The sequence below is a fragment of the Malus domestica genome, chromosome 17 (assembly GCF_042453785.1).
Source record: "Malus domestica chromosome 17, GDT2T_hap1".
Lineage (NCBI taxonomy): Eukaryota > Viridiplantae > Streptophyta > Magnoliopsida > Rosales > Rosaceae > Malus > Malus domestica.
Genome location: NC_091677.1, coordinates 33,376,093 through 33,389,465, shown reverse-complemented (window position 1 = coordinate 33,389,465; position 13,373 = coordinate 33,376,093). Strand labels below are relative to the sequence as shown.

The window sequence follows — 13,373 nt, the reverse complement described above, 5'->3', positions numbered from 1 at the left end:
GGGGAGGCTGCCACCCCCACCTGTTATATTTCCTCTCTCTAGATCTCTCTGTACTTTAACTTTACATATTCGTTTTTCCTCAACCAATCAACATGATCATGATTCCTCGCATCGTTCTTTACAAGCTTAATCCATCTCTCTCTCTCTTTCTTTATCGCTCTCCCTCCATTGATCCCATGCTTCGATCTTGTCCTTTCTTGGAACCTCTGCTCCACGTGGAGGTGTCTTATTGGAGGCATTGCAGGCCCTTTGTGCAAACGAGTATCTTTTCTTAACGAGAAACCACGGAAAAGAATTTCGGCGGCGTTGTAGCTCAAGACTGTCCTTTTCACATGCTCATCCCCACTGTCCCCACATTCCTTCATCTCTTTTTCTTCCTAATAAGAACTGATTAAAAAATTAATCAGTATCTTCCCTTTGTCTTTTCTAGTCATTGGTATAAGCCAACCCAACTAACAGTTTTTTCTTTTTATTTCTTTCCACTTTTATGCATAGCTCATGTTTTTTGGTTTTCTTCTTATGTCGAAGATTAATTATGTATCACTTGACTTGACCCCTACAATTAACGAAACAGAAAATAGTATGTAATTCTACGTACTGCATGGCAAAAATTTACCGGATAATAATGCTAGTAGGCCCCAGAAGAAAATGCTCAACTCACAATTAAAGGGTCCATGATTCTTGCATGACACCCAACAATGTGAAAAATTGAAAGTTTAAAATTTACAGTCTCATGAGATAGTAGTTCCATGTACATCCAAAAATGTCTATGAACACCCTTATTTTCTTGAAAACCAAAATTATTTTTTCTTTTTCTCTGGACACCCACAATTTTGTACAATATGCCAAGCTTAACCTTCTTTTAAACTCTGAAAAATATATTGCCATTCCAACAATTTTTTTTTTAAAAACAAAACGAAAATATGCTGAGTGACCGCATCCATGAATAACGATCTGCCATGGCTGGCCGACTAAATCACCGGTGACCTCCGAGTTGGGACCACAGTATTAGCTGCTGCCACTTTGATTTGTTTAACACCCCCTCTTTGTTCTTCTCTCTCACTTGATGTCCTTTGAATAAAACTGAAACTTTGAGTCGTAAGAAGAAACAGACATCAACTTCCTCCAAAAGCAAAATGAAAAGTCAGTGTGAAAACGACAGCATTTTTATAAATATAACCCCTTATTTTTTAGGAGAAACAACAAAAATTTACCGGATAATGCTAGGAAACCAAATCTTTTAAACCAAATTTGCAAACCAAATGATGTGGTTGTTAATTGTTTGTACCATACTTGACCAATCCCGAAACTACCGAGCACCGGCCAACGCTATACTGTCAAGGACCCAGAAGAGTTCCCCTCCGACCAGGAGGCCAATCACTACTCGACACGTGTCAAGATTAGAAGCCAATCAGAGCGCAGCACGTGTCGACATCAAGAACCAATCACAACATGACACATGTCAATGTGACAAAGCTACAAGTTTTTCTATAAATAGGGGTCATTCCCCCACAATATTGCCTAATGCCATTTTGTGTTAAATCATTCACAAGAACTCACTAAATTGAGAGCTTGATCCTTTGTACTTGTGTAAGCCCTTCACTACTAATAAGAACTCCTCTACTCCGTGGACGTAGCCAATCTGGGTGAACCACGTACATCCTGTGTTTGCTTCTCTGTCTCTATTCATTTACGTACTTATCCTCACTAGTGACTGAAGCAACCAAGCGAAGGTCATAAAACCTGACACTTTCTGTTGTACCAAAGTCTTCGCTGATTTTGTGCATCAACATTTGGCGCCGTCTGTGGGAAACGACACTTATTCCTACTCTCTTCAGCTGTGTCAAGCTGGTTTCTATCATTCGTACACTTTCTTTTGATCAGGCATCCCTCTCCAACATGGGAAGCGAAGGAAGCCACAGCACACAGAATGACACCCCCCTTGCACATAGTGCGAAACAACGAAAGAAGGAAGGAAAACGAGTTCTTCTTCAAGCTAAAGTCGATAAGTTGGAAGCTCAGAACAACAAGATAGCAATGAGGAATGAGGTCCTCCAGGAGCAATATGAGAAGCTCTTCGAGACACTCCACGAAGCTAGGCAAACTCAGACACGCGAGCTTGTTGCCCCCGTGGAAGTCAACCATCAACTGGGTGCCCTCCAACATGGAGGGTCACATGCATTCGACATAGATATCCCTGATAGGGAACAGATTACCCCTCGACTTGATAATCAACATGAGGCTTCTCTTAACCCAGTTGCTTCGACCCGAACCATGAGAAGTGGAGGGAGACACCTCTTTGCTGAAGGGGCAGAAGGATCGAAAGCCGTCTTTCGCGATTGTCGGGATTTCCTGAAGCAACGTCGAGAGAATTCCATCCATATAAGCTCAAAGATCAATGACCCAAGGATTTCTGAGAGACTCGGTCCCCTGCCACGGCCCGAGCCGGCCACCAATTTGGGGAAGGGGCAACAAGTCCTAGAGAGACATGAGGGTACAGGGGACTCAGAGGTGTTCCGACAGACATACCCTGGAAGCCAGTACAACGAGTCCAGGGAAAAATCACATGCCCTTGATCAAACCTTCCTAATTCCAAGAGGAGATGGAGATTTACGAAAGAAAGCTCCAGTGGCACATAACTCCGCTCAGGACCCCTTTGTCCTACAACTTCTTGAGGAAGTAAACAAGTTGAAGGCTGAACGTCAGGCTGAAATACCTGACTGGAACCAACCCAGGCCTGGCCCTCTTACAAGGAGGATCCTCAACACCCCCCTTCAAGCAAAGACAAAGCAAAAGCTTGGCTTGCAACTTTATACTGGAAAAGAGGACCCGATTGAGCACCTTAACCTCTTTGAGTCCACCATGGCATACCGGATGCACACCGACGAAGAGCGATGTCTTCTCTTCCCCTCCACCCTCTCTGGCGGAGCTCTAAATTGGTATTGTCGTCTTACACCTGAGACGGTAGACTCATTTGAGGAATTGAGGAAACTATTTGTTTCCCAACACATTTTCCAAACCGATCGCTTGCACTCTGCAGATGACCTGTACACTATCCGCCAGAAGCCAGACGAGTCATTACGTATGTATGCTGGCCGCTTCAGCCATGAATACTCCCGGTGTGCCGAGGCAGACGACAAGACTGCCCTCAAAGCCTTCACGGCAGGCCTACGTGATTGTTTCTTTAAATACATGATCAATGCCAATACTTGGAAGACTTACTCTGAGGTGATGGCGCAGGCTTATAACCATGCCTCCGCCGAGGCAAAGACATATCAGGAGAAACCCCCTACAACCATCCTTTATCAACAAGTGGGAGGTGGAAGCCAGACTCACCTAAATGAGAAGACCTCGACTTTCCAAACAGCAGTGGCACCTCCCCATGCCTTGCATAATGCTTCGCCGAATCAACAGACATATCAATTTCAAGGCAAGAGGAAGGATTTCCATCCTCACCACTCTCATTTCAGTAAAAAGAGTAAGGGACACTATCCCGATAACCAAGGGTATCGCCACAATAACGCTCGCCCCCAGGCAGTCAATGCAGTGGGTCAAACCCGCGTCAAGATACCCCCTACCCCAAGGTATGAGACATACACGCCCTTGAATGCCACATGCGCGGCCATTTACCCCAGCATAGCTCACCTGATACCAAAGCCAAAGCCGAGGCACCCAGATTACACGCCCCCGAATAACGCGGGCATGTTTTGTTGCTACCATGAGCATAACGGCCATGATAGCGAGAAATGTATCATCCTCCGTGATCGTATTGAAGCTTTGGCACGAGAAGGAAAAATTGATCAATTCCTCCTTCACCCTCAAAGGGATAACCGTAACCAACGCTAGGTGAATGTCATATATTCCATAAGCGGCGGCACACCCATATCTGAATCTTCCAATAGGGCCATGAAAAACAGTGAACGAATTCTGAGGCCTGGTCACCAAGTGTTTCACGTGGAAGACATCAGGGGAGGGAAGTATCAAAAGCCTAACTGGGATCCGATATGTTTCTACCCTGAGGAAGAAAGAGGCATCATCTACCCTCATAACGACCCATTGATCGTGGAGGCTCACATAGCCAACTTTGATGTTCGACGAATCCTCGTAGACACAGGGGCTTCGGTCAATATCATGTTTGCCGAAGCTTTCAGGGCACTCAGTGTAGCTGAACACTTGCTCGATCGCTCGATTTCTCCTCTGATAAGCTTCTCCGGTGATATCGTGCAACCCTTAGGGAGCATACATTTACCCTTTACTATTGGTACATGCCCTTACACGGCTACCATTACCACTAACTTCCTAGTGGTTGACTGCCCAACGGCATACAATGTCATCTTTGGGCGCACAGGCATCAATGATCTCAAGGCTATGGTATCCACGCATATGCTGTTGATGAAATTTCCAACCCTCCATGGCAACGGCTATATCAGAGGAGATCAGCTTAGTGCACGATCATGTTACAACACTTCAGTTAAGCAACAACACTTGCCCGGACCCAAGGAAACCCTGTCTGTACATGACCAAGTCACAAAGACCAGCCTAGATGAAGCGAACTTGGATCTTCCTGATAGCAACAATCAACCCGATGATCCTCGAGATGACTCTTTCACCCAGCAAGCCCAACCTGCTGAAGAGTTGGAGAAGGTACCTATCTCAAGAGATTATCCAGATCGCATGGTGAAGATTGGCACCACATTGTCACCACCCCTTCGGTTAGCATTGATATCTTTTTTGAAAGAGAACACTGAAGTCTTCGCCTGGTCATACGAGGACATGCCAGGCATCTCTCCCAATGTCATCTGTCATCGTTTGAGTATTGACCCCAAGATCAAGCCGGTGAGACAGAAGCGAAGATCTTATGACGCTGAACGATACGAGGCAATGAAAGCAGAAGTTGAAAAACTCAAAGGCATAGGCTTTGTCCGCGAAGTCAATTACCCGACATGGGTAGCAAATGTGGTCCTTGTTAAGAAAAATCCGACCAAAGAAAGTCTTTTGCTTCAAAAGGTCTTGTGGAGAATGTGTGTTGACTACACCGACCTAAACAAAGGGTGTCCGAAAGATAGCTTCCCTCTTCCTCTTATTGACAGACTTATAGACTCTACGGCCGGGTGTGAACTCCTGAGCTTCATGGATGCTTACTCAGGATACAACCAAATCCTCATGAACCCTTCGGATCAAGAACACACAGCCTTCACTACCGACAGAGGACTATACTGCTATAAAGTCATGCCTTTCGGCCTAAAGAATGCAGGAGCGACTTATCAGAGACTAGTCAACTCAATGTTCGCCGAGCAGATTGGGAAGAGCATGGAAGTTTACGTTGATGATATGTTAGTCAAGAGCAAACATGCTGACCAACACATCACCAACCTATCTGAAACTTTCACTATTTTGAAGAGGTATCGAATGAGGTTAAACCCCAACAAATGTGCCTTCGGCGTAGGCTCTGGCAAATTCTTAGGTTTCATGATTAGCCAACGAGGCATTGAAGCTAATCCCGAGAAGATCAAAGCAATCCTCGACATGAAGGAACCGGTAACTTCAAAGGACATCCAGAGCCTTACTGGCAAGGTGGCAGCCTTAACCAGGTTCATTTCTAAGGCCACAGACAAATGTGCTCCCTTTTTTAAAGCACTTAAGGGAAGTAGGAAGTACATTACATGGACTGATGAATGTGCCGAGGCATTCAAAAACCTCAAGGAGTACATGAGTAAAGCCCCTCTACTCTCCAAGCCCGAGGTAGGAGACATTCTCATTATCTACCTATCGGTATCAGCTTCAGCCGTAAGTTCCGTTCTCATTCGAAAGGATGGGAATATTGAGCGACCTGTCTACTACGCTAGCAAAGCCTTACAAGATGCGGAGACACGGTACTCTAACATTGAGAAATTGGCTCTGGCATTGGTCATGTCTGCTCGAAAACTCCGCCCTTACTTCCAAGCGCACTCCATCATCGTGCTTACCAATTATCCTCTTCGACAGATACTCCAAAGTCCTGACACTTCAGGGCGAATGATCAAATGGGCAATAGCATTGGGTGAGTTTGACATCTCCTACCAACCAAAACCAGCCGAAAAAGGTCAAGCAGTAGCAGATTTCATCGCCGACTTCACATATCCTATTGACATTGCTTCTACACCTGAAGCAGTAGCTTCATTACCATCAGAAGCTCAGAAAGTAGAATCAACGACCTCAGCATGGAGTCTGTATGTTGATGGCTCATCCAACCAACAGGGCTGTGGAGCGGGACTAGTCTTGACTACGCCCGACAAAGTAGCAATGGAGTATGCTCTTCGTTTCAAATTCAAGGCATCAAACAATGAGGCCGAGTATGAAGCCCTTCTAGCAGGATTACGTTTGGCCAAACACATCGGGGTTAAACAAATTGATATTTTCAGTGACTCCCAATTAGTGGTCAACCAGGTTACCAACAACTTTGATGCTAAGGACAGCTCCATGGCAGCATATCTTGCGCAAACACAACTTTTGCTCAAGCACTTCCACTACCAGATCACCCAAGTTCCTCGAGCGGCAAACAGTCATGCAGACGCCCTGGCTCGCCTCGCCTCAGCTGTGGAGGACAAGATTGGAAGAAAAATTCATGTCGAACTGTTGGCAACACCAAGCACCATGGCCGCAGAAGTATGCAACTTACAACAGGGGGATAGTTGGATCACCCCGATCTATAATTTCCTTGCTCATGGCACCCTCCCAAATGATAAAGTCCAGGCTAAGCAAATTCGATACAAGTCTACCCGCTACCTGATCATCAATGATCAACTCTATAAGCGAGGTTTTAGCCTGCCATACTTAAGGTGTCTTACGCCTGCCGAGGCGGAAATCGTCCTTCGGGAAATACATGAGGGAGTCTGTGGAGATCATGCTGGATCTCGGTCCCTAGCACACAAGACTTTTCGCCAAGGATATTACTGGCCAACACTCCACCAGGATGCCATCAAAGTATCCCGCTCATGTGACAAATGTCAACGATATGCAACTATTCCTCATTCCCCTCCAGAGCCTCTTACTCCTATGATCAGCCCTTGGCCCTTCGCCCAGTGGGGACTTGATTTGATCGGCCCAATGCCGGCAGGGAAGGGCAAAGTCTGTTACGCAGTCGTTGCAGTGGACTACTTCACAAAGTGGGCCGAAGTAGAACCCTTGGCAACCATTACTGAGGCAAAGATAGAAGACTTCGTGTGGAAGAACATCCTTTGTAGATTCGGCATTCCCAATGCGATAGTCACTGACAATGGGCGACAGTTTGACAACAAGAAGTTCAGGTTGTTCTGCTCTAAGTTCAACATCAACTTATGCTTTGCCTCTCCAGCTCATCCCCAGTCTAATGGACAAGTTGAGGCCATCAACAAAATAATCAAGCGCACTTTGAAAACCAGCTTGGACAAAGCTAAAGGCTGTTGGCCAGAATTTGTACCCCAAGTTCTTTGGTCATATCGCACTTCATATCGGACTTCAACAGGAGAAACTCCATTCTCACTTGCCTTTGGCACAGAGGCGGTTGTCCCTGTTGAGCTCGAGCAAGCAACATTCCGAGTCCAGAACTACATTCAAAGTGAAAATGACAAACAACTCACCCTCAACTTGGATTTAGTCGAGGAACACAGAAACCAAGCTCACTTGAGGAATGTCGCCTACAAGCAGCGCATCTCCAACTATTATGACTCTAGGGTCAAGCCTCGTTCTTTCAAAATAGGAGACTGGGTCTTAAAGAAAAGATTACTCTGCGACAGAGTCCCGAGTGAAGGCACACTTAGTCCAAACTGGGATGGACCGTATGAAGTCATTGGCATCAGTCGCCCTGGCTCTTACACACTTAGAAGCTCAGATGGCAAGACCCTTGGCCATCCATGGAACGCTGATCACTTGAAGTACTACTACAAATAGACTCACGATGTACAAGTGTTGAGCTATAGCCGTTCAGCATCCTATGTAATGAAGGCCATTTGGCAATGAATTCAATAAAGAGGTAATTTAGCCAACTCAGCCCTCACTCTTTTACATTCATAGCAAGCGATGCCGGAACCCTTCTCAATCAGAAAGCAATCCGTCTTCCACAGTCACTACAAAACAAGCAAATGAAGACCGTGTCAAGCGCCAAAAAAAAAAAAAAAAAAAAAAAAAAAAACAGCTTCATCCAAAAAGCTTCACCCGAAAAGCTTCACCTCCAAAGCTTCACCCACAAAGCTTCACCTAAAAAGCTTCACCCAAAAAGCTTCACCCGAAAAGCTTCACCTCCAAAGCTTCACCCACAAAGCTTCACCTAAAAAGCTTCACCTAAAAAGCTTCACCCATAAAGCTTCACCCAAAAAAAAAACTTCACCCGAAAAGCTTCACTTAAAAAAGCTTCACCTACAAAGCTTCACCTAAAAAAGCTTCACCTAGAAAGCTCCCTCTACATACTTTCACCATCAAAGCTTCGCCATCAAAGCTTCACCTAGAAAGCTTCATCTACAAAGCTTCATCTACAAAGCTTCACCATCAAAGCTTCACCTACAAAGCTTCAACACCAAAGCTTCACCTACAAAGCTTCAACATAAAACCTTGCTCCAAATAAACAAATTTTGTTCACAAAACCCAAGATGCCCTTGAACTTGTACAAAAACACTTGGGTAAACATAAACATTTTTTGTTTTACACCCACAAGGGCCCAAAATTTTCCTTCTTATTTATTCACTTATATATGTTCCCAAACATATTATAATAGATCCAACAACAAGCCAAAGTCCCAAGTTTCATAATGGACAAAAGTACAAGCAATTCATCAATAATGAAGGTGCTACAAAAATTGGAATCTGCCCCAAAATAGAAATCCAACCCAAGAGACTTTTTCTCTCTCTCCCTCTTCCGCCTCCTTTCATCTATCAAATTTCTGCAACCTCTGCTCTTCTCCAATGGAGCTGAATTTTAGACACCCTATAGTTCTTGAGCATATGAACAACTTTCAAGAAGGAACCATTTCTGTTTGAGCAACGGAAATTACAGTGTTGAAGCTCCAAACATGATAGTCGGCTTCTTGCAGATTTCGAAGCTGTTGTGATGTTTCGAAGATCTGGAAATATTTAACCGTTAGTTCATCCTGAATTTTTGATATGTTATGAAAGAGTTGATGAGGAACAACTTCAATGAAGAAAGCATGCCGATCTGCACAATAGAAAATGGAGTTTCGAAGCTCACAACAAATCTGACGGGTTGACAGAAAAATAATAACCAGTCATTCATCATACCTGGATTTCTGGAGTTATACTGCTCCGAGGGATCTCAAATTTGGATATGTTGTAGTTCACGAGCTGAGGAACAACTTCAATGAAGAAAGCATACCGATCTGAACAAGAGAAAATGGAGTTTCGAAGCTCACAACAAATCTGACGGGTTGACAGAAAAATAATAACCAGTCATTCATCATACCTGGATTTCTGGAGTTATACTGCTCCGAGGGATCTCAAATTTGGATATGTTGTAGTTCACAAGCTGAGGAACAACTTCAATGAAGAAAGCATGCTGATCTGAGCAAGAGAAAATAGAGTTTCAAAGCTCACAACAAATCTGACGGGTTGACAGACAAATGATAAACAGTCACTCATCATACCTGGATTTCTCGAGTTATACTGCTCCGAGGGACCTCAAATTTGGATATGTTGTAGTTCACAAGTTAAGGAACAACTTCGATGAAGAAAGTATGTTGATCTGAACAAGAGAAAATGGAGTTTCGAAGCTCACAACAAGTCTGACGGATTAACAGAACATTGATGAACAGTTACTCATCATACTTGAATTTCTGAAGTTGTACTACTCCGATGGATCTCAAATTTGGATATGTTGTAGTTCACAAGATAAGGAAAAACTTTCATGAAGACGACTTTGCAATCTGAGCTATAGAGAAAGGTGTTATCTTGCATCCACTCAGGCTGATTAGTGGAAACGAAAAGCAATTCCACCAAAGAAAAGATGAAAAAGAGAGAAAAGCTACTAATTGCACTTGATCTTGTCTAGTCAATAGCATGCAGCATCAAACACACAAAAGTTGGAAATATTTTTAGATAAAGCATATACGAATGTGTGACATTGAAATAAGGATTCGTTACTTTGACAAATTAGTAACACGCGAGACACCTCATTCGGCAACTCTCTTCGCCTGAAGACTTGGGGGACTCCCACCATATGCTACTGCACCTTGATACTCGGCAGTCTCACAACCACTCAGTGACTTGGATTTTTCAAGTCTCCAACCGAGAAGTTTTCCTCACTCGGGAAATTAAGGGAACACTACCTCAAACTACATGCTTCACTCACAAAGCTTCAACAATACAGGTTTCAACAAAAGCAAAAATTCAAAGAACTTTATGAAGAAGGCTTTGGTGTATTTAACACAATATGTTGAAATGAAGCAAAGCTTATTTATTAATATTTTCGATAAGCCACAAATATGTACATATACATGAGTCAAAATAAACAAACAAAAGGGAGCCTTCACAAAAGTTGCTTAGGGGAAGTCTCAGCAGTCGGTAGAGCCCCAGAAAGAGAAAGCACCGGAGGGTGGTTATCCGGAGCCTCAGTACTTGACAAAACCCCAGAAGGGGGAGGCATTGGAGGTTCATCATTTGAAGCTTCATTACCAGGTACAGCCCCAGAGGACGAAGGCAATAAATGCCTTTGGAACAAACCCACAAACCGCTGATGATCAAGTAAAACCTTACCATCAGATTCCTTCATCTGGTCAAGCTTCCTCTTCATGTTTGTAGCATAGTCATGGGCGAGCCGGTGCAACTACTTATTCTCATGCTTGAGCCCTCTAATCTCCTGTTTGAGACTCATCACTTCAGCAGCCAATGATTCAACTTGGCGGGTTCTAGCAAATAGGCGTTGGGCCATATTAGACACAGAACCTGCACACTGAACACTAAGAGCCAGAGAGTCCTTAACAGCCAACTCATCAGACCGTTTGGAAAGTAGTCTGTTATCTTTGGGAGTGAGAAGGTTCCTGGCCACCACTGCAGCGGTCATATCATTCTTCATCACAGAATCCCCAACGGTAAGAGGACCAGTAGGGGATATGAAGGATGGGCGCCATATGTTGTCTGGAGAAGGCGTGGCTGTCTCTTCTCCAAGGTTCAAGTCAAAACGACGGTCGGATGGTCCAGACATTTTCAAATGTGTTGAAGAAGGAAGAGGTCAGACAAATCAAGATCTTAGAAGTGCAAGAAATGAGCTTCCACTGGTAGAGATTCAAGTGTGCTGTGGAACTTAATGCCAGCCTCTATAAAAATCTGCACTCGACGGAGCTTCAGAAATCGAAGAGGCGTTTGCTTTCTCAAAAGCTGGGCTGCTCAGAGACCACGAGGGCCGATCTCAGAAATCGAAGAGGCGTTTGCTTTCTCAAAAGCTGGGCTGCTCAGAGACCACGAGGGCCGATCTCAGAAATCGAAGAAGCACCTGCTTTTTCAGCCTCGTCAGCACCTGTCACATGCACAATCAGCTTTGCGGAAATTACGGGCACTCTGTCGAAGATTTCTGGTGAAGTAGAAAGCACGTGAATCTTACTGTTCAATCACCGCTCTCCATATGCACCATCAACTCCTCGGGTACCACATATAACTTTGTCAAAGATCTCTGACAAAGTTTAGGCACGAGAATTTCGAAGTTCCAGCTACCCTACTATTACCCATAAGGGTAAAGGAACAGCACCACTGCTTGACAACTGGAAAGTCCCTATGTGTGTCGACCTCCGTGTTTTGCGGCAAGACAGGTTGGCAAGAACGTCCAACCTTTACTCACATTCGAGAAAAGACTCCCAACATAATTACTTTCTCAAAAACCGGAGTAGCACCGCTTTCTGAATCTGGAGAGTCAGATCCTCGACGGGATTGCTTGTTCGAAAACCGAAGAGGCACAACTCTCAGAACTTCGAAAGCCAGATTTCCTTAGATAAAGCTTGTCTGTAATCTTCACACGTAATATCAGCTTTCCAGATACCACATACCACTTTTTCAAAGTGCTCTGACAAAATTAAAACACGTGAAGCTGGCAGCTCCCACTACATTGCTGTGACCAAGAAGGGTAAAGGAATAGCATTACTACTTGTTATTGGGAAATCCCTATATACATTGACCTCCCTCCTCAACGGACAGGCAAACCTGCAAAAATGCTCAACCCTTTCTCGCATTCGAAAAGGCACCCTCAACATAACCTCTCGAAATACTCAGCTTTATTTCCCCCCGATAATACCTCAGCAAATAAGCCACACCAAGAACAAGAGTATCTCATATCATCAGGGTCGAAAGCAAGAGTATCCCATATCATGCTTTCTCCCTGTCTTTGTCTTTGTCCTTGTCCACACCTGCAGGACAAGGAGAAAGAGAGCAGTCAGTCGGAACCTGAAATCAAACCTCCAATTTGGAACTGACTGCCTGGAGCCTTTGCCTGGTTGCTTACTTAGCATTGCTCTCGAGTACCCATCCTCAACTGATGTCAAGGTCACGAATTCCACCGGCAAATACCTCATGACAGTTGATCAGATATTGGCTCTTTACACTGAAGCTGCCAAGCGGGGATGAGTCACTATGAAGGAATGTTCTGAAGGACCATTTAAATGCAAAGGTTGCACACCACTTCTGCCATGCAAAAGATTGAAGCAGAAGGTTCAACGGTGGGCTGAAATAGATCACTACAGCACGACACCTTTCCAGACCACATTCATTATTCCGTCAACAGCAAAAGTATCCCATATCATCAAGGTCGAACGTACTCTAGATTTGATGGACTTGTTTTGACCCTCAAATTTTTGAGTCGGCCTTATACTCTGAAGGGCACCAGAAAACCCTCCAGCACAGTTCAAGAATAAGCCTGTGGAAAGTTACTTCTTCAAAAGCAAAAGTATCTCATATCATCTCTTATCCATTTGCTTCTCCTTATCCTGACAGTTGAATGAGAGACAAGGAGAAGAAGAACAATCAACCGGAAGCCGAAGTCAAATCTCTGATCCTGGGTTGCTTACTTGGAAGTTTGACTGCTTACCTTGTCTGTCACCTCTTTCGGCAGATCTCCTAGCTCGGCGACTTGGGGGACTCCTACTATAGGGTTTGTATCACACTTGACTAAGCCCGAAACTACAACTAAGCTTCAAGTGAAATTGATACATTACTTTGTGCGTCAACATCAGCTAAATACACCATTCCCGGATGGAGGAAAGGTACTTCCAGAGAAGGGCAGATGAAGATCAGACCACACTTCGGTACTTAGAAGTTTCGTGATTACTCAAGGGATCGGATCTTGCAAGTCCCCAACCGAGGAGTTTCCCTCACTCGGGAACTTAGGGGAGCACTGTTTGTACCATACTTGACCAATCCCGAAAC

At 44.4% G+C, this 13,373-nt stretch overlaps 1 long non-coding RNA gene across 1 annotated transcript; it reads right to left on the bottom strand.

Annotated features, from left to right (window-relative positions):
- Positions 1-8,941: 8,941 nt before the first annotated feature.
- LOC139193517 (uncharacterized) lies at positions 8,942-9,563 on the bottom strand. The gene is made up of 3 exons (XR_011577715.1): positions 9,430-9,563; positions 9,249-9,346; positions 8,942-9,073 (listed from the first exon to the last, which is right to left on the bottom strand). It is a non-coding gene; the product is annotated as an uncharacterized lncRNA (long non-coding RNA).
- Positions 9,564-13,373: the final 3,810 nt, after the last annotated feature.